This window comes from Schistocerca cancellata, chromosome 7, assembly GCF_023864275.1.
Source record: "Schistocerca cancellata isolate TAMUIC-IGC-003103 chromosome 7, iqSchCanc2.1, whole genome shotgun sequence".
In the NCBI taxonomy this organism is placed as follows: Eukaryota; Metazoa; Arthropoda; class Insecta; order Orthoptera; family Acrididae; genus Schistocerca; species Schistocerca cancellata.
In genome coordinates this window covers 522,568,313-522,590,945 of record NC_064632.1, presented here as the reverse complement: position 1 = coordinate 522,590,945, position 22,633 = coordinate 522,568,313, and the positions used below count along the sequence as shown (strand labels likewise).

The window sequence follows — 22,633 nt, the reverse complement described above, 5'->3', positions numbered from 1 at the left end:
AAATTTGGACCAAAGAGACACACAGACAAGAAAGCGAAATCCTATCCGCACAACACAATGATCCTGCAAGGCAGCTGAGATGTCAGGGGTTACTGGCCTTTTCACACCGACCGTCACCTATATTGATCAGACAGACAAGTAGCGTGTTAATACTACATTGTCATTCCCTTCTGTACAACTGTTTACGACAAATTTTTTTCAGAAAAGACTTCCTAATTCTTAAATTCATGTCAGATAACGTATTTCCCCTTTTCTAGAAAATATTTTATTTCTATTGCAAATCTGCAATTCATATCATCTTTACTTCTGCAGTCGTGTGACTTTGCACACCAAATTGTGAAAACGGTTTACTGATTTTCTCATCTAACTCTTTCAGCATTACATGATTTAATTCCATTACATTCTCTTACTTTTGTTGAACTTTATCCTTCATACACACGTTTTAGATTTGAACCTCTTTCTCTATCGGAAAAGTAAAGTTACACTTCTGGATCCCAAGAAATATTACTAAGCAATACACAGTGCGTACTACCGAATGATGAGACGCAGATGTAAGACGCTGGACGCGTGAGGTTGGTGGTTCACATCTGTGTCCAGCCATCGAGATTTAGGTTTTCTGTGAATTTTCTAAGACGCCTAAGCAAATACCACGGCGTTTCCTTCGAAAGGGCGCGACATATTTCCTCCTCTCATCCTCCACCAACATAGTTTATACTCCGTCTCTAAAGCCTTATCTTCCCTCCTTCCAGAACACAGACTTGCCTACATTGATTTTACAAACTGTGTAACAAAATGAAATGAACGGAGATATCTAATGTGACACCACAATTTCTAAGTGTTGCAGTCTTTTGTAGCTGTGGCTAAGAAAGCACGTTAGAAGCAGCCACGTACGACGCCTGTACGCGGCTACCAGCACACGGCGGTCCGTGGGTTCGAACCCCGCCGGTGTCCCCGAGCGCGCCGGTCGCTTGAGGCATGGCCACAGCGGCACAATGCATTCCACGCGCGCCGTCCTTGCGCGCGGCATTAATTTAATTAAATTTGCCAATTTAGGTATGGAATAATCTCTGGCGAACGTGACGGCTTTCGTTCTTCTTGTTGCTGCTCTGCCGGCTCATGCCGTACCAATAAAATACCGCCGCATTCGTTCTCTAAGTGCTGCTCTGCCGTGCGCGCCTTAGAACTCGGTCTGCGCGTTGCTTCTCAAAGAGGTGTGTGCCGAAACGTATTCTCTGACCCGCCACTCAATAAATCGTGAAAAATACCACTCTTCACTACGCACGTTTCACGTTTTATTCGAGAATACCGATCAGAAATGATTCTGGAAGTGACCGGTTTGCAGATAGGGTTTAACGTCCCGTCGACCACGAAGTCGCAACAGGCGGTGCACAATTTCTGATTGGAGGAGGATGGCGAACGATATCGGTCGCGACCTTCCAAAGGCACTATCCCGGCAATCCCAGCAATGTTGGGAAGTCATGAGAAACCCAGGGATTCAAACCGCTGTCCTCCCGAATACGACGCCAGCGTGTTACTACTTCGTCACTTAGCTCGGAAAATCCTTCTGAGCTACGAGGCAGACTTAGTTTCCTCCTCTAATTCTCCAACAAACTATACGATTAAATTCCTCTTTTGCAACCTTCTTCTGGGGGGTCATGTGTTGTACAAAACGACGAATTTCTTGAAATTTTAATCTGATTGCAAGCCCCGCGCGAGAGGAGTAAAGTTTACTTAGATTGTCAGGGTTTGACAACAACGATGAAATGACTGAAAAGGTGGGGTACGCTCACAAAAATAAGTACCTACAGAGAAAGTGTCAAAGAGGAATGGGAAGGAGAAGAAATCTTAATCCAAGTAAGCTGTGAATGCAAATGCCAAATACAGGATAATTTAATATATGCTGTAGGAAGATAGTCACATGTAAAATTTTGACAACTGTTGGTGCAGTGTGAAGAATTATAAAAGATATTGATAAATGAACAAATAACGAAGAAAGGCCCGTAGAGGGAAAGCAGAAGTTAATTGTTTTTTAACGCTTCTTTATGTCAGCGCTACATGTACCCTCTTGTATAAAATCTTGTCATTTTTTAAAAATCTCATCTCGCTTCTTTCATCTTTTCCAGTGATTTGGGCTTGTACAGGACACATGTACTTGCCTCTTCTTTGCGTTAGTCGCACATCATTCAGTTTTAGCGGATGGTTTTCTGGAACATCTCAAACGGAAGAATTCCTAATCAGCTTTCAGAGAGCGCCAACGGCGTTGCCGCAGTGGTAACACAGGTTCCCGTCAGACCAACTAAGTTAAGCGCTGTCGGGTTTGGCTATCACTTGGATGGGTGACCGTCCGAGATTGCCGAGTGCCGTGGGCAAGCGAGGTGCATTCGGCCCTCTTGAAGCTAACTGAGTAGCTGCTTGATTGAGAAGTAGCGACTCCGGTCACGAAAACTGACAATGGCCGGGAGACAAGTGTGGTGACCACACACCTTTCCATATCCACATCCAGTGACGCCTATCCGCTGAGGATGGCGCGGTGGTTGGTCGGCACTCCCACCAAGCAGTGCCTAATGGGCACTCTCCTCTCTGCTTGCTCTTTTCGTCGCAATTGTGATTGTTTTGGAACACAGTAATTGTGGTGTCGCCGCCAGACACCACACTTGCTAGGTGGTAGCTTTTAAATCGGCCGCGGTCCGCTAGTATACGACGGACCCGCGTGTCGCCACTGTCAGTGATTGCAGACCGAGCGCCGCCACACGGCAGGTCTAGAGAGACGTCCTAGCACTCGCCCCAGTTGTACAGCCGACTTTGCTAGAGATGGAACTGACAAATAGCGCTCTCATTTGCCGAGACGATAGTTAGCATAGCCTTCAGCTACGTCAACTGCTACGACCTAGCAAGGCGCCATTACCAGTATATTGAGATTGCACTTACGTATCATCAAGACCGATGTTCTCCAATTATGGAATAAAGTTAAGTATTCCAGCAGCTACGTACTTTATTTGCTATATTAATAACATTGTAATGTTCCAGACCTCACGCCAGTCTGCGTGAGCTTAACGTGTGCCTTTCGGCCTCCTCTAGCTACAAGGTGTTGGCTCTTCTGCCAACACTTCAGTAATTCGCAATAATGCAGAAAGAAAGCATCCGTCAATGCCGAGTCTCAAGGACGAGTTACACCACTAGACGGGCGAAACTTTAGGTAAAAAGCGAAACAAAGTCTTCTACGGTTACAAGTCCTCCCTTCCTTTTTTTTTTTTCAGCAACTTCATGAACATAAAATGAAGAGAGAAATTAAAAAAAAAGAAGTTTCGCCGATTACTTCAGCGACATGAGTTTACTGCCGTGCTGTGCGCTCCAGCGCCGAGGTCTCCCATGAGGCCGGCCCCCTAACACGAGCCACGTCAACAACTTGTTTCCTAATTATACTGCGTTCACATACATTTCAGCTTACGCTTTACGTTCGGACGGATGAGCGCCGAGCAAGAAAGCCACACTCGCTGCAGATTAAACTTGTCACTCCGGACAGCGAGAGCTAATCTTCCCGCCTGCAGTCATTAACAGATGATGAATGGTATCGGCCGTTTACGGAGCGCTGTTCCATTATGGGAAAGTAAGCACATTTTCATATTATCATTGACCAGCGAACGCATGGGAAGTTAACAAAATTACTGGCAATGTACGTGCGTAATGTCACCTAGGTCCTTCTATCCAAGATACACATCTCGGAATCGTGGATTAAACTCGATGTCATAACTGTAGATCGCGGATTTTCAGCGACGGTGTGTAGTACGTAGCGTCATTTATTCGTAGTCATTTGCTATTACTTCACGGTTTGTGAAATGTAAGAGGCTAATGGCGAAATTCGGCGATCCCTCTACCACTAAAATTGCTAAATCCAGATTCGAGTCCGTCAAGAGAAAGGGTAAGGAGAGGGAAAAGAAGAAGACGTCGAAGCTCACGAGAAGATCTCAAAGTGATGTTGCACTTAACGTTTAATGGTGCACCGATTGCATGACCATTTTGGATGGAATAGTTGCTCTTTTGTTTTTCAGTATCAGGGAGGTGATCTGTTAAATGTTTAACACAGTCAGACAAGTGTGTATATGTCTTCAAGCAACGTAACTTACTGCGCTCAAATTATTCAGAATACATTCATGCAGTGTTTGAGAATGAGAGGACTTGGCCACTTCCAACAAGCTTTAGACATAATTTCAAACCTTTTCCTAAACATCTTCTCGGTCAGATGATTAACGTCAAATATTTAATACAGTAACTCAGTTTTAAAATAAGGGCAGTCTGAATCGGCGGTGGGGACTTCTGAGGAGTGTTACTGACCCATTATAATAAAGAAAATATTGTTTTTGAAGGATAGTTTTGTATGTGGGTACGAAGTTGATAAAGTATTTTTCTGGCAACAGCATTTTATAGCTACAGTGAGACCAGCTCCAACCAGAGATCATGCCAGGTTCCAGCTTGATAGGTCGAATGATTACAAGAACGAGGCTTTGAGAATGGGAGTCCGAAACTAGTGGCAAAGAATGCAGCGTAAACAAACAAACCCAAAACCCAAGGTCTAGCTGTCGAACAGCCAGTTTTCTTCCTTTTTTTAAAAAAAAGAGGTGGTGGAGGCAAGTAATATTTCTCTATCTTATGTCGTTGTTATGGACCTCAGTAGAAGACTGGTTTCATGCAGGTGTTCATGCTACTCTATCCTCTGCAAGCCTCTTGATTTATGAATAACTACTGCTGCTTACATCCTTTTGAACCCGCTTAATGTGTTCATCTCTTGCTCTGCCTCTACAATTTTTACCACTTTTCCTACTTCTCTCCAGTGCTACACTGGCGATCCCTTGATGCCTCAGAATGCGTCCTATTAACCGATCCCTTCTTTAGGGCAAGTTATGCCACAAATTTCTTTTCTCCCCTATTTTATTCACTACTTCCTCATTGGTTCATGATCTACCAATGTAACCTTCAGCATTCTTCTGTAGCACTACTTTTCAAAAGCTTCTATTTCTTTATTACAGCCGCTCTGAAATAGTTGTTTCCTCAGTTGCTGCCGTCGTCAAGCTTGAAGACACGTGCGATCTTGTTTTTATATGACTCCGCAGCTAGACACTCCGAAGTTCAACTTTTCGGGCAGTATTTTACCTTTGTTTTCGAGAACCGTCGTAGCAATGAAATATTCTTTCGGAACGTGAACTTTTTCCTGTCGTGTAAGAAGTGTTTCCAGCAGATTTTGTGAGAGATATGGTAAGTTGTCAGCCAAGAGCGAGGTTTACTTAAGATTCCCTGTTTCATTTACAACATCTACGCTGTTCAGATACCCACACGAACACCGACCTGGGGTTACGAGAGGCGAGAAGACAGAGGTGCTGAGCTCACCGGGAACGGGTTCCGCTTAGGCGCGCAGAAATAACCTCCCATTGTGCTCCCTGGCTCATTAACTACGCCAGCACTGACGATTCGTTTGAACTCTACTTTCACGGCGATTTTGTCCGATGGTAACGTTAACAGATCGCTGCAACGGTTTCGGTGCACTGCTGGCTGCAGTATACGCTTTCCGCTTCAAACTTATACTGCAGCACTCTTAAAATGAAACGGCTGGCGAGCCAAGCAGACGAGTTTCTCGCCTATCACCGAAGAACCATCCTATAAATTCTCTTAGGCTTTGGACACAGTGGTCGAATGTGGACGGTTATTTGTCTAACAGGGTGCTAAGAGAACAATATCGCGTTTCTTCCGAAGACTCCCATTCAAATTTCCTGACAATCTCCTTCGGAATTCCGGAAGGACTGCATCGGTCTGTAACGATCCTATCAGCACGATTGCTATCGTTCCTTCTTGATGAGAACTCCAACACTGGAGCAGTAAGATGTTTGCCATATAAATACACTGCATCTCCGAAAATTCCTCCCAATAAATGGTAGTCTTTCATTCAGCCTCCTTGCTGTTGATTGCAGCCAGTCGCTGTGGCCGAACGGTTCTAGGCGCTTCAGTCTGGAACCAGGCTGCTGCTACGGTCGCAGGTTCGAATCCTGCCTCGGGCATGGATGTGTGTGATGTCCTTATGTTTGTTAGGTTTAAGTAGTTCTCAGTCTAGGGGACTGAAGACCTCAGAAGTTAAGTCGCATAGTGCTCAGAGCCATCTGAACCATTTTTTTTCTGTGGCTACCATCATCAGACCAAAAAAATTTCTAACGCCTGATACAAAGTACAGTGCCAGCTCGAATAATTTGTGGTCGCTCTGATGACCCCATTATCCGCAGCTTCGTAATTAATGTAAATATTTACTGACAGAAAAAGTTGCAACACGAAAAAATATTTAATATAGAGTAATTACATTTCGGGAATACATTTGTCTTGGTAACGTTTTTCAGTGATTAGCATTGCAAGATCACAGGTTAACGTTAGTGTGAGAAAAGCCAGTACGAAATTAATGTGATATGCTGGTACATTAACAACCGGTCTAACCGCCATAAAGTTGAATGGAAGCTTGAAAACTTGCATGCATTGTGTTGTACAGATGTCAGTTCGTAGGATGGACTTGCATGCCTTTTGCACTTGGTTGGTCGATATAGGGATGGTTAATGCTGTTTGTGAATGACTGTGGAGTTGGTGTCCGATGACGTCTCAACGTGCTCGATTGGAGACGTATCTGTTGATCCAGCAGCCCAAGGCAACATGTCGACACTCTGCAGAGTACATAGGGTTAAAAAATGGTTCAAATGGCTCTTAGTACTATGGGACTTAACATGTGAAGTCATCAGTCCCCTAGACTTAGAACTAATTAAACTTAACGAAGGACATCACACACATCGATGCCCGAGGCAGGATTCGAACCTGCGACCGTAGCAGCAGCGCGGTTCCGGACTGAAGCGCCTAGAACCGCTCGGCCACAGCGGCCGGCTACGTTGGGTTACAACAACGGTATACGGGCGAACGTTATCCAGTTGGAAAATACTCCCTGGAATGCTGTTCATGAATGGCAGCACAACAGGTCGATCCCATGCCAGACGTAGAGATTTGCATTCAGGTGCGTAGGATTATCACAAGAGTGTTCCTACTGTCATACGAATTCCCACTCCATAACTCCTGAAGTATGTTCAGTGTGTCTAGCATACAGACAGATTGGTTGCAAGCCCTCAACTGGACTTCTAACAAACACATGGCTGTCAGTGGCATCGAGGCAGAACCAACTTTAATCAGAAAACACAATATAGCTCCACACTTCCCTCTAACTGAGCTGTCAGCAGCTCGCCGTCTAGTGGCTAGCGTTGCTGCCTCTGGATGAGGGCGTCCCGGGTTCGATTCCTGGCCGCGTTGGGGATTTTCTCTGCGCGGGGACTTGGTGTTTGTGTTTTCCTCGTCATTTCATCATCATCACCAACATCATAGTGACAGTGGGTAGATTGGACTGTGTAAAAACTGGTGTACAAATTAGGACTTTTTACGTGCGCTAATGATGGCGCAGTTGAGCGCCCCACCAACCAAATATCATCATGTTCCAACTGAGCTCTCGCTTGACACGACTGAAGACTCAAATGACAGTGGTTCGCGATTAGTGGAATGCCCGCTACAGAGCGTCTGGCTCGGAAGCAGCATTTATGCCAAATCTTCCTGCAATATCGCAGAAGTAACATCAGGCTTCTCGTAGCCATATTACACGACCTCCTTCAAAGGCAGTGGGGTGTTGGTAATGGCGTCTTTGTCGCTTTAAAGGCATTCTTGACTAGCGTCAGCTCTCCACGTCCATTCTCAAAGGCAACTGACGCTCACGACCGTTGTAGGTTGTATTTCAAGCAGCGCCACACTTATACGGCGTGTTCACAGTCTGGACAGAGATCATCTTTCAGAAGTAGAACCACGCCTACCAGCTTTCGTCTTTGTTGCATAACTCCTTCTTGGTGTTGCAGTTTCTTTTTTTCCAGAATGAGATTTTCACTCCGCAGCGGAGTGTGCGCTGATATGAAACTTGCTGGCAGATTAAAACTGTGTGCCGGACCGAGACTCGAACTCGAGACCTTCGGCTTTCGCGGGCAAGTGCTCTACCAACTGAGCTACCGAAGCACGACTCACGTCCGGTACTCACAGCTTTACTTCTGCCAGTACCTCGTCTCCTACCTTCTCCTTGAGTCGTGGTGGGTAGCTCAGTTGATAGAGTACTTGCCCGCGAAAGCCGAAGGTCCCGAGTTCGTGTCTCGGTCTGGCACACAGTTTTAATCTGCCAGGAAGTTTCATATCAGCGCACACTCCGCTGCAGAGTGAAAATCTCATTCTGGAAACACCCCCAGGCTGTGGCTAAGCCATGTCTCCGCAATATCCTTTCTTTCAGGAGTGCTAGTTCTACAAGTTTCGCAGGAGAGCTTCTGTAAAGTTTGGAAGGTAGGAGGCGAGGTACTGGCAGAAGTAAAGCTGTGAGGGCGGGGCGTGAGTCGTGCTTGGGTAGCTCAGTTGGTAGAGCACTTGCCCGCGAAAGGCAAAGGTCCCGAGTTCGAGTCTCGGTCTGACACACAGTTTTAATCTGCCAGGAAGTTTCAATTTTTTTTTCGTTTGTGCAGACGATCCAGATGGCGGCTATACCGCGAAAAACCACAATGGTGGTAGACTCATTCAGGGAGTTTATTTCCCTTAACAGTACGTCGTCTCTCTCAGTTTAGCACTTAACAATCCTCAAGACTGGCGAGAGCGTCGGCGCTCGAGTTAGGTCACCTGGTTGATACGGTCAGTGATTGATTACCGGTCAGCTGACTTGTAGACGGACGCCATTCAGACCATCGACGGCAGCCGAAACGCCACGCCGGCCTCGAACACGTGGCCACCTGGCCGGCGGCCAGCAACAGGTTGCCGTGCGCGGCGCGGACGGGGCGCCACTTTTGCCGGCAGCGAGTGTACCGGCTCGGCGCAGCGCGGCGCGGCCTATGCGTGCGAGAGAGCAACCCGCGCTGACCCCTGGTCCGGGTCCGGCCCGGCACAATCGTTAAAAGTAGCCAATCTCTCTCTCCGGGCGCGGGGCAATCCACAATATTTAATTACCGGCTGCGGACGGACATAAATTTGTTGGCTCCGATTCATGGTTTCTTCCTCATACGCCGCCCCGCACCGCGCACTCGCTATATATCTTAGTTTTTGGTGGGAGGCGCGCTCCGGCCAAGACGTGCATGTTTGTTTAATCTGCGGCCGGCGCTTCTCAACACATTTTCCCATTACCTCTCCGGACGAAAGGGCCTCGCCTCGTCTTCCAGCGTGTGAATGTGTGCGCGTGTGTGTGTGTGTGTGTGCGGAGTCGTTATTGTTCGGGCGGCCTGTACTCCCGGCTTCTTTTTCCAATTGTGATATCAACCATCATCCCTTTGTCTGTACGGCGTAGAGCGCCAGTAATGGGGCGGGAGGTATCTCCAATTTCTCATCTGATGCTACATCTTTTGTTGCATCGTGGTCTTGTTGCAGTCGTTGAAAGTTACTGCTAATTGCTTCAAGACACGCTAGCGTATCAATGCGTCTGCTCGCTGTTCTACTGTCCTTTTGACGGCGCTGACATTCCACTGATAGGTGTGTCAGCGACTCGGGTAGTTACGGACCCCAAAACTGCAGCGGATAGTACGCATAGCGTGGCGAAAATGAAATGAAATGGTAGTGTGGCATTGATGGCCGACCTTCCCTACCTGGAGAACTTCGGCCGCAGAATTGTAAGTCTTTCCAGTTGACGCCACAGTGGACGACTTACTTGTCGAATGATGTCAAGACAACACCCGGTCTCCGAGAGAAGAAAATCTCTAACGCGGCCGGGAACGGAACGTAGGCCCACTGCGTGGCGGTCACATGCGCCAAACACTCAGCGAAAGAGACGGAGACATATCAAGGAAGGAGACGACACTAAATCTTTAAATACAATTACGTCTGCCCAAATACAGAAACTACTAGTTTAACAAAGGAAGGCTACACACTGAGACCCACAGACCTAACGCTCTGACGGGAACCACTCACATAATTCATATAGGTAATCGGCTAAGACTCCAGAGTTGAAAGTGTCTGGGGAACTGTTAAACAGTCGCGCAGCCAATCCTGTTATAAGAAAATGAATCTTTGGTACTGATCAAACAAAAAAAAAAAAAAATACAAAGACCAAAACGAGATTCCTTACAATGGTAAAGGGACGTAAAATTATAGATCAAATACAAAGTGAAGATATTCGAACTGACTTGAAAATTTGGAGCGTGAAAGAAATACTGAATAAAAACAAAAAGAAATGAAGCGAAGAACTTCAAAGAATGGATCCAGAGAGACTACCACGTCAGATATAGAACTTTAAACCGAAGTGGAAAGAAGATCCTGGGAACCGTAAAAGATGAAATTTGGCCTACTACGGAAAGTTCAGAAGAAAAAAGAAGAGGAGGAAGGCTCTGGTTCATTGAGAAAGCCTTGTTTATGTCTGTTACATATATATTGTATGATATTGCTCGACTAAGAGGTAGCCGACTCGACTCGTGGTGGTGGAAGAAATTTTCACCACCGGCATTTCGCCAGCAAGGAGACGAAAGATAGTGGCGTGAAGTTCCTGGTCACCAGTCTTTGCGCCAGTGTCCTGGATTAAAGTCCAAACCTCTCAGCAGTTCTCCGTGGTCGGGAGGGGAGGGGGGGGGGGGAACAATGTCGCACAGTCGACAGTGATTGTTGCGTCCAATAGGAACACTGAGCTTGAAACGTCCCCTTAGAAAAATTATTAAATTACTGTGCTGGTAAACCCCTTACGTTACTTGATTTTCAAACACCTGAGCAGAACTGAACGTACTCAGACATTTCTCTCTTTACTTATTCTGATCAACACTAAACTGACACACAATATTTTTAGCGCAACGCAATCTGACTTTCAAAAATCCCTACAAAATAATTGGCCCTGACTAACAATAACCTATACCTTTCACGAATCACTTACCTCACAAAAATCTTCGTTACTCGAACTACTGCAATACAGCGAGCGCTCCTACTGCCAGCTAAATAAAAGATTCTAACCACTGAAGTGACTAACTACTGATAGGCATAGTTAGCAAATGAAAAATTTTGATAAAGAACAAACGATGTATTTACCTTAATAGTGTTCAAAAGTCATTATATATATATATATATATATATATATATATATATATATATATATATATATATATATATATCAGTTCATGACATCCAGTCTTACAAATTTACTGTCTCTGATGGACACACGTCCAGATCATCCGCTCTCAATACTCCTCCATCTCTCTCCCCACATCCACCACTGCTGGCGGCTCACCTTGAACTGCGCAACGCTACGCGCTGTTCACATCCAGCTGCCCAACACTACAATAGCAAACAACAATGCAAACGAACCACAGACTGCACACAGCACAGTCAGTGATTTTCATACAGAGCGCTACGTGGCGTTATCAATAAAAAAAACCTAAACAGCCTACTTACAAGCTCTTCTGCTAGCTTGGTACTATGCGAGAAGAACACGCTATGTGCTGGTAACGGGTTGCACGATCTCCCTTCTCTCACCATCTTATAACACAAGTAGACCACCACACTGTTCGAACATTATGTAATGATCGGATAGGAAAGTATTTCACCGTGTTTGAGAAAAATCGTTTGGGGTACTATGCTATGTTATTGTGAAAAACCAAGACAATTAAAACGCCGACGTTTCGACCGACTTTGCAGCGATCCTTTTCAGGGCGACTAACTGTTTGGTTCTGGTGGTGCTCTTTTCCTATAAGCTCTCTTATTCCGGTTGTCAGGTGGCTAGCAGCGTCACATTATGGAATTCCACTGGATACTTCGAATGAACCTCGAGAAAGAAATATTTTTATTTTCCTACTCTGTATCCCGATGAGGGAAGGAAGGAGGGTAAAACCCGGCGCCGGTAAATAACCTACTCCTCTCGAATACCACCAAAGTGGCCGCGAGCTTAAAGTCTCCATCCGTCAGAAGTGTCCACATATCCTCACTTCACGAGTCACTGCAGGAAGGTTTGAAATTTAACCCAAGGCGCTGCTATCGAACTCTAGCGATCAGTAACACTGCGCCACCTCCACTGCTGCCATATCCGGCGAAATACTGGAGGTGAAAATTTCTTCCACCATCGGGATTCGAACCGGTGACCTTCGAATCGAGCGCCACCTCAAAGGCGTGCGCGAGCGACACAGGCTGCTGGGGCGGATGTCCTGCCGCTGTGTGTCGTGCTGACACATTAAGCATCTCAGGGAGACTGTCTAGCTGGCCCAGAGTTCGGACCCGAGCTGCGGTTTGGTCGCTTGCAGCGAGCGTAGCTGCCGCCGGCCCGGTCGTTTGTCGCCGCGACACGGACACCGCGCGCCGCACCGCAGAAGCCGCAGATACATAAACACCTTGACCGGCGCTCTCCCTTTTTATAGGAGCGGACACTTGGCACCTCGCGATTCCCGCCGCCGATCTCCCCGAAACAAAATACTCACAAAGGCCAAGGCTACAAATGCTTAGTTACATTGTTGTTTTAAGACGTAGTTGTTCCGTTCGTCAGAGCAATACTGACCGGCTAAAACCGATTCCATTATTTTAGTTCTGAATAATCTGTATCTGTTTGGACTTGGTTATAACAGCTGTTTTTTACACTGAAGACCCACAGAAACAGGTACACCTGGCTAATATTCTGTAGGGCCCCTGCGAGCACGCAGAAGTGCCGCAACACGACGTGGCATGGCCTCGACTAATGTCTGAAGTAGTACTGGATGAAATCGACACCATGTATACTGCAAGGCTGTCCAGAAATCCGAAACAGTACGAGGGTGTGGAGATCTCTTCTGAACAGCACGTTGCAATGCATCCCACATATGCTTAATAACGATTATGACTGGAAAGTCTGGTGGACAGCGGAAGTGTTCAAAGTAAGAAGAGCGTTCCTGGAGCCACTCAGTTCTGGGCGTGTGGGGTGTCGCATTGTCCTGCTGGAATTGCCCACGTCCGTCGCAATGCGTAATGGATACGAATGGATACAGGTGATCAGACAGGATGCTTACGGACGTGTTACCTGTCAGAGTCGTATCTAAGCGTATCAGGGGTCCCATACCACTCCAACTGCACGCGCCTCACACCATTACAGAGCCTCCACCACCTTGAGCAGTCACCTGCTGACATGCAGGGTCCCCTATACGTCCATCCGCTCGATACAATTCGAAACGAGACTCATCCGACCAGGCAACATGTTGCCAGTTATAAATAGTCCAATGGCGCTGTTGACGGACCTAGGCGAGGCGTAAAGCTTTGTGTCGTGCAGTCGTCAAGGGTAGACGAGTGGGCCCTCGGCTCCGAAAGCTCATATCGATGATGTTTCATTAATGGTTCGCACGTTGACACTTGTCGATGGTCGGCATTGAAATCTGCATTAATTTGCGGAAGGGTTGCACTTCTGTCACGCTGAACGATTCTCTTCAGTCGTCGTGGGTCCCGTTCTTGCAGGATCTTTGTTCAAATGGCTCTTAGCACTATGGGACTCAACATCTTAGGTCATAAGTCCCCTAGAACTTAGAACTACTTAAACCTAACTAACCTAAGGACATCACACACACCCATGCCCGAGGCAGGATTCGAACCTGCGACCGTAGCAGTCCCGCGGTTCCGGACTGCAGCGCCAGAACCGCACGGCCACCGCGGCCGGCTGCAGGATCTTTTCCCGGCCCCAGCGATGTCGGAGATTTGATGTTTTACCGGGTTCCTAATATTCACGGTACACTCTTGAAATGGTCGTACGGCAATATCCCCACTTCATCGCTACCTCGGAGATGTTGTGTCCCCTCGCTCGTGCGCCTACTACAACACCGTGTTCAAACTCACTTAAATCTTGATACCTGCCGTCGTAGCAGCAGTAACCAATCCAACAACTGCGCCAGACACTTCTTGTCTTATATAGGCGTTGCCAACAGCAGCACCGTATTCGGCCTGTTTGCATATCTCTGTATTTGAATGCGCCTCTCCTGGGCTCGTGAGCCTAGACAACTGGAAAACCGTGAGTTTGTCATGTTGTTGTTGTTGTTGTTGTGGTCTCCAGTCCTGAGACTGGTTTGATGCAGCTCTCCATGCTACTCTATCCTGTGCAAGCTTCTTCATCTCCCAGTACCTACTGCAACCTACATCCATCTGAATCTGCTTAGTGTATTCATCTCTTGGTCTCCCCCTACGATTTTTACCCTCCACGCTGCCCTCCAATACTAAGTTGGTAATCCCTTGATGCCTCAGAACATGTCCTACCAAGCGATCCCTTCTTCTGGTCAAGTTGTTCCACAAACTTCTCTTCTCCCCAATCCTATTCAATACTTCCTCATTAGTTATGTGATCTACCCATCTAATCTTCAGCATGAGATCTAATGTCAGTTGGTAAGAGCTAGTGGTAGGATTCTTCGTTGCGCAGACCCCACGAAGCCATGGACCCAGGTTCTCAAAAAGGCACTGTGCAAGCTCGTGGTGGACCCATAATGCTGTAGGCTGTGATAACATGGAATGGACTGAGTCCTCTGATCCAACTGAACCGATCATTGACCAGAAACGTTATGTTTGGCTAGCTGGTAGCCATTTGCAGAAATTTATGGTCTTAATGTTCGCAAACGCCGATGCATGTCACCGGCCTACAGTTGTTCGTGATTGGATTGAAGAACATTCTGGACAGTTTCAGCGATGAGTTGGCCCTGTATCGAACATTTATGGGACATAATTGAGAAGTCAGTTCGTGCACGAAAACCTGCACCGCTACACTTTCCCGATTATCGATGACTGTAGAGGCAGCGTGACTCAATATTTCTGCAGGGGGCTTCAGCGACTTGTCGAGTTCATGTCATGTCGTGTTGCTGCACTACGCCGCACACAAGGAGACCCGACACGATATATGGAGGCGTCCCATGACTTTTTCACCTCAGTGTACTATGTTCATGATCCCAGACACTAAATTATGTTGTCAAGTACTGAGCAGCGCAGAAGAAAACCACGCTTTGTGCTTTGGACCCATGTGGAAACGAATATCCCAGAAATCGGTGAGACAGCTTTTCGTGATGTGGGGCTACAGAAAGGGATAAAGGTGATTCACCATAATATCAAGTCTTGCCAGGAGCATTCAGAAATGCTCCAATCTTAAAACCACTGTCGGTGTGCTCTAGGTCCTTATGGTTCTCAGCGCGTCAGTTACTCTGTGAAGAACCACCGGAGAGCAAGGGTCGCTGATACCAAGGTTCTTAGAATATATCTCTGTACAACATCCGGAATTTTAAGTGAATTTTATCCCCAGTGGATGCTGTTGAACACCGTGACTGTTCCTTTATAGGGTGTGGAAAAATTTCCGCTACCAGTCACAATAAAAGATTAATTATTTGTCACATGACCGGTTTCGCGCTTGTGCCCATCCTCAGGTTCAAATGGTTCAAATGGCTCTGAGCACTATGGGACTTAACATCTATGGTCATCAGTCCCCTAGAACTTAGAACTACCTAAACCTAACTAACCTAAGGACAGCACACAACACCCAGCCATCACGAGGCAGAGAAAATCACTGACCCCGCCGGGAATCGAACCCGGGAACCCGGGCGTGGGAAGCGAGAACGCTACCGCACGACCACGAGATGCGGGCCAATCGTCAGGTGTTTATACATTCATGTACATGTTTATATTGTATATTTCTGTGTGAGCAATATCTTTGCACCTCCTAAGTTCTTTCACCATAGCCTATAGCCGGCCGAGCGGTTCTAGGCACTACAGTCTGGAACCGCGCGACCGCTACGGTCGCAGGTTCGAATCCTGCCTCGGGCATTGATGTGTGTGATGTCCTTAAGTTAGTTAGGTTTAAGTAGTTCTACGTTCTAGGGGACTGATGACCTTAGATGTAAAGTCCCACAGTACTCAGAGCCATTTGAACCATAGCCTATATGTTTGAGTGTAAACACATTGTACATCACTAGTGCACGACGCAATAATGAAATATAAAGCTAAATTTTATAAAACTTAAACATGGGCGTGAAAATGATAAGAAATGTGCAACGTAGTGAATAAACTGTTACCACAGCATAGTTATAATGATGATGATGCCTCATCTTTATGTGAGTATAGATATATTTTTGCGACAAATGCTGCCTTGCCACTTCAATTGTTCCACTCGTATCTGTTTAGTCACCAACAAATAATTTTCTTTGTATTTATAAAGTAATCTTCAGCAATATAAACATGTACATGAAAGTATAAACACCCGAGGATGGGCACAAGCCCGAAACCGGTCGTGTGACGAATAAATAATCTTTTATTGTGACTGGTAGAGGAAATTTTTCTACACCCTCCGAAATTTTGTCGCTGAGGTCATCAGTCGCCTAGAACTTAGAACTAATTAAACCTAACTAACCTAAGGACATCACACACATCTATGCCTGAGGCAGGATTCGAACCTGCGACCGTAGCGGTCGCTCGGCTCCAGAATGCAGCGCTTAGAACCGCACGGCCACTCCGGCCGGCAACGGTATCTCTCGACCGGGAGATTTAGCGCAGGTCAGACATTGGTCCATTGACTCGAACCCGGGACCTTCGTGCTAATAGCTAACGTGATAACGGCTACACCACTGAGATGGCCCCCGTATGAAGTAAAGAGCAACGATATGAGTGGTGGAAGCCCACCCTCCGTATGAGAATTCAGTACCCCGTAAGGAAAGGAAGGAAACAGGGCGATCAGTGGGGTACATTTCTCGCCGCTGTAATAGACGAGGAAAGTAATTCGATGTCCGAGTATGTGGACAAAGGTTGTAGGAGGAGACAGCGGTTTGTCTGGCCAGCCTATTAGCGGGCCGTATTCCCAGAAGGGCGACCGCTGCTGCGCGGCCGTGCTGCCCAAGTGACGTCCATCTAGATGCGGCCGCACATCATGTAAACATAACGTCTAAACTCATTAAGTTGTAACAACGTTCGATTGTAGTGCGTATCTGCGGTCGGGATCAAATCTCTCCCTTGTCCCCCTCTCACCATCCTCCCCCTACCACCCTCCTTCCCTCCCTCTTCTGTGCCTCTTCGCGTGGCACAAAAAAGGAACTCTTAATGGGATTTTCGTGAAGTAGTTTTGTTACTCGGCCTCTCGCCGCTCTTATCATTACTGTGACTTTTATTACGGTCATCTCCCGACATTGTGTATTCTAAAATGAATTAGGGGGTACGGCCGAGCGGTTTGCCCGCCAAGGAAGTGCTTCCGGCGTGTCACGAGTCTAAAGGAAGGCAGTGTCAGCGTCTCTGAAGCGACGCAGCCGCACTCGGGAGGGTGTATGTTTAATGTCATCTACAAGAATGACTGTAATGTCGGATCTTGCTTGGTAAATTGTGAAAGCAGATGCTAGCAAGTATCGTTTCTACGTATAATAACCCCTTGTCGTATTTGTCGCTACATCCTACATTTAAGCAAACTAAGCCACTGAAATATCATGTTTAGTCAAACTTTTCGTTTTATATCGCCAACGGGACGAGAGCGCCGTTAGAGTGTCTCTCTAGCTGCCAGTGACCGCCGCTGCCGCTTGTGCATGATATTCAAGCCACCGTAAAAATAAGATGTGCATTTCCATAAAAATGATTATTAGAAATGTGTTAATTAGCATGCGTTTAATAACTGTTCTATTTATATTTCCTACGGATTTCAACTGATTGTGAACGGGAAAAAACGAAAAAATAATGAACGAAACAAGATTTGAACCAACGATTCAGCCATTACCGGTCTGCATTGCTATCAGCTTTTTTTTCATCGTCACGTATTTTACACTTCACGTAAATGCTCGTAGGACATGTGCCTTTGGTTAAATATCTTCATCGACCGAGAATCGAACCCAAGCCCCACACGTAGCACAAGATCATTTTATCACACAACGACGCTACCTGTCGAGAAATTGGCCTTTGTTTAGGATATCAAAGACGCTCGCAAAACTTCAAAGTTGATTTTCTCGAGAACTTTTGAGAGATACATGAAACTGTTATGGTGGATTAATATTTGAGTTGTGAAGTTTATGTACCAGAAATATAATTAAAAAAAAACCGAATGCCATGTGGTCTTTTTGCTACAAGGAAGTTCTGATGCTCTATATGTCTACATAAGGCCAGCAAATCAACTTTCCTAATCTTATATTACTAACAAGTTATGTGATGGTGACACTTTCACACCATGAGACACGATAAACATTCATGGATATTTAAAGTAAATGAATTTATTGCCACATATTGGCAAAAAAGAAATGTGTTAGAAATAATATAAGAGGTATCCAGAATGAGATTTTCAATGTGCAGCGGAGTTTACGCTGATATGAAACTTCCTGGCAGATTAAAACTGTGTGCCGGACCTCGACTAGAACTCGGCACCTTTGCGTTTCGCGGGCAAGTTCGCAGGAGAGCATCTGTAAAGTTTGGAAGGTAGGAGACGAGGTACTGGCAGAAGTAAGGCTGTGAGGAGGGGGCGTGAGTCGTGTTTGGATAGCTCAAATGGTAGAGCACTTGCCCGCGAAAGGCAAAGGTCCCGAGTTCGAGTCTCGGTCCGGCAAACACTTTTAATCTGCCTTGAAGTTTCAATATAAGAGGTAAATAAATAGCAACAAGCTGTCTACACCGCTGATCTTGGAGACTAATCCATAGGTGCTGCACTTTTATGGAAGCTTTACTCAGCCAATCTCGTGCAGTAACTGGAATACCTTCTCTCTCTATCAGATCACAATCAAGATTAAGGTCTTGTCCAGTGCTTCAGCAGGCTGGCGTCTGCCTCGCACTTAACTGCTCGATTTTGAATTAAGCCAATGAGCGTCCACCTGCCCTTGTCGCTGCTACCAACTTACTGGGTAGTCTCTTTATATATAAATGAAATCACTCACTCACGTACGTCTATGTATGTAGGCTAATCTCACGAACTGCTGTAGGGATTTTGATCTGGTTTTCTCTAATAGACAGGCTAATCTCTAGGATCACCGTAAGGACCTTAATCTCTATTTGACTGATAGATACACTGGTTCTTTCGGATAAATTTTATAACTATTTCGTACAAATTGTCCGAATTACGGTGAATTAAAGTTAAATTGTGAAAAAGATGCCCTTACCAACCAGCGAACAGTACGTAGAATGCAGCAATGCCCCGAGAACTAGCTGGATCTAATTCGCATCTGGTGAGGGGATCGAGCGGTATAATGTGTAGGCTTCGTCTGATCAAAGAACAGCTCGAGATTACAGTTTTCTTGCAAACTGTTGCCGTCTCGTTACCTTGCAATAACTTCTTATTCTGCTAATGAACCAAGGATAAGTGACCACGACGGATTGTCTAAGAGATGAGAATATGAGGACAACCTGTCCCAAGAACCAATGTCTTTTAGTCAGTCACAGAGTCCGGCCTGTACAGCTGAGCGCGAAGTAACCCACGCAGCCAACTGGAGAATCCAGCGTTTGCGCAGATGTCGCCGCACGCTATCTGGCGTGGTGTGGTATACGACGCAAGGATCGTGTTTGCCTTGGCGCGCGCCCCACGTATGCACATGCGGCCCAAGTTTACGCAGAGGACGCAGCGCGGCGCAGCGCTGTCGGCCCGGCTAACACCTCGGAGCGGCCACCGTGTTTATGATATCCGCGTCCCGGCGTGTACTACACCGGACCTGCATTTAGTGTCGCCTTGTCGCGCCGCGGGCGAGACCGTTCGTCCGTCGCCGCAGCCCAGATTAATGCTAATGACTTTGCCCGTGTCTCTCTCCTACGTGTGTATACTGGAGAATGTCTCCGGCCGCGCCGCACCTGCTCCGTGTGTTCCCACAAGCACTGTGTGTGTGCGTGTGTGTGTGTGAGAGAGAGAGAGAGAGAGAGAAGTGGAATGCGAGAGCTTTAGACAGTGCAATAGATCGCTGAGTGTCCTCTCTTAGCTCTCAGCAGGCCGTACTGAAATTTTGCATTACAGTAAAGTGTGTGACTCAGTAGTGGAACAACTAAAAGAATCCCTACGTATTATAAAAGTATATATACACTATGTGATCAAAAGTATCCGGACATCCCTAAAAACATACGTTATTCATATTAGGTGCATTGTGCTGCCACCTACTGCCAGGTGCTCCATATTGGCGACCTCCGTAGGGATTAGACATTGTGACAGAGCACAGTGGGGCTCTCCGCGGAACTCACGGACTTCGGACGTGGTCAGGTGATTGGCTGTCACTTGTGTCATACGTCTGTAGCAAGATTTCCACACTCCTAAACATTCTTAGGTCCACTGTTTCCGATGTGATAGTGAAGTGGAAACGTGAAGGGACACGTAAAGCACAAAAGCGTACAGGCCGACCTCGTCTGTTGACTGACAGAGGCCGACGGGTATGGCCGTGCTGTTCTAGACGCTTCAGTCTGGAACCGCGCGACCGCTACGGTCGCAGGTTCGAATCCTGCCTCGGGCATGGTTGTGTGTGATGTCCTCAGGTTAGTTAGGTTTAAGGAGTTGTAAGTTCTAGGGGCTGATGACCTCAGATGTTTAGTCCCATAGTGCTCAGATCCATTTGAACCATTTTTTTTAACTGACCGAGACCGCCGACAGTTGAAGAGAGTCGTAATGTGAAATAGGCGGACATCTATCCAGACCATCACGCAGGAATTCCAAACTGCATCAGGATCCACTGAAAGTACCAGGCTGTTAGGCCTAAGGTGAGAAAAGTTCTACACATCACGCCGGTAAATGCCAAATGACGCCTCGCTTTGTGTAAAACATTGGACGATTGAACAGTGGATAAACGTTGTGTGAAGTGACGAATCACCGTACACAATGTGGTGATCCGATGGCAGGGTGTGGGTATGGCGAATGCCCAGTGAACGTCATCTGCCAGCGTGTGTAGTGCCGACAGTAAAATTCGGAGGCGGTGGTATTACGGTGTGGTCGTGTTTTTCATGGAGGGGGCTTGCACCCCTCGTTGTTTTGCGTGGCACTATCACAGCCTACATTGATGTTTTAAGCACCTTCTGCTTCCCACTGTTGAAGAGCAATTCGGGGATGGCGATTGCATCTTTCAACACGATCGAGCACCTGTTCATGTTGCACAGCCTGTGGCGGGATAGTTACATGATAATAACATCCCTGTATTGGACTAGTCTGCACAGAGTCCTGACCTGAATCCTACAGAACACCTTGGGATGTTTTGGAACGCCTAATTCGTGCCAGGCCTCACCGACCGACATCGATACGTCTCCCCAGTGCAGCACTCCGTGAAGAATGGGCTGCCATTCCCCAAGAAACCTTCCAGCACCTAATTGAACGTATGCCTGTGAGAGACGAAGCTGTCATCAAGGCTAAGGGTGGGCCAACACCATAATGAATTCCAGCATTACCGATGGGGGGCGCCACGAACTTCTAAGTCATTTTCAGCCAGGTGTCCAGATACTTTTGATCACATAATGTGTGTATTTTTGTGTGCGTGTGTTTCACACGGGATCGATTTCAGCCAAACTTGGTACACATACCACAGACAGTCTGGAAAGGATCACTGTGGCGGTAACAACCACGTATCTCTCAAAGAGGTGAGAGGAAGAAGAAGCTTAGCTCACGACGTACAGGTAGCCAGAATATACTGATCCAGTATTTGAGAATGAGTGCGCTTAATGGCTTCAAACTTACTTTACACGTAATTTCAAACTTTTACGAGGGTTCTTCTCGCCCACACCCGCTATAAAATGATGAAAGGAATAAAGTTTATAGGTTACTACATTTTCGTTGTTCATGCAGTGGAAGTAACGCATCAGGCAACACCTTTTAATTTAGTACTTCTTTACTAATAACTGTGTTCGCAACCCATTTTGCAGACAGTATTCAGATATACCACAAAATGTACCTGAAAAAAAAAATAGCATTGTACAATACATGGTTCAGGAGATAAGACGTCGTAGACACCGAGCTGCGTGAAAACGAAAATGTTAGCCCAATTTCGCTAGAGATACAGGTAAAATATGTGTACATGTATTTCTGAAGAATGTGAGATATTTTTCACATTTTGTGCGTCTGCGGCAAAGCCGCTGGTGAAAAGCTTCTCCTAAGCCAATGTATCGACTTCAACCAAACGTGGTACACATATTGCTTAGTATCTGGAAAGAGATACTCTGTGGGTAGGAACCAGCAATCTCCTATCGGGTGATGATGATAACGTGGAGAGAGAAATTTTGCAAAAACAGACATAATGTCTGCAGGGATGGTTCAAATGGCTCTGAGCACTATGGGACTTAACATCTGAGGTCATCAGTCCCCTAGAACTTAGAACTACTTAAACCTAACTAAGCTAAGGACATCACACACATCCATGCCCGAGGCAGGATTCGAACCTGCGACCGTAGCGGTCGCGCGGTTCCAGACTGAAGCGCCTTTACCCGCGTGGTCACACTGGCCGGCTCTGCAGGGATACCGCAATCACTTTTTATACACTGTTACTTATAATCCGTATTGATTGCAAAAATGTTTATTCACATGACCGGTTTCGGTTCCTTTAGAACCATCTTCAGATCTGAAATGACAATGATACTGCGATTTCGGTTAGAGGAGTAACCCGTCCACACTCAGAAACCTTCACATCCTACTTCACATTCAGAATGTCTCGGGGGCGACAAATCTTTTGTTCCGATTCGATATTTCTGT

General features: G+C 46.4%; 1 protein-coding gene and 1 pseudogene across 1 annotated transcript in view; both read left to right on the top strand.

The window, feature by feature from the left end:
- Positions 1-22,633, top strand: part of LOC126092875 (dachshund homolog 2) — a 982,096-nt gene that overhangs the window by 665,495 nt on the left and 293,968 nt on the right. The gene's annotated exons all lie outside the window — the stretch shown is intronic.
- Positions 2,251-2,369, top strand: LOC126093275 (5S ribosomal RNA; annotated as a pseudogene).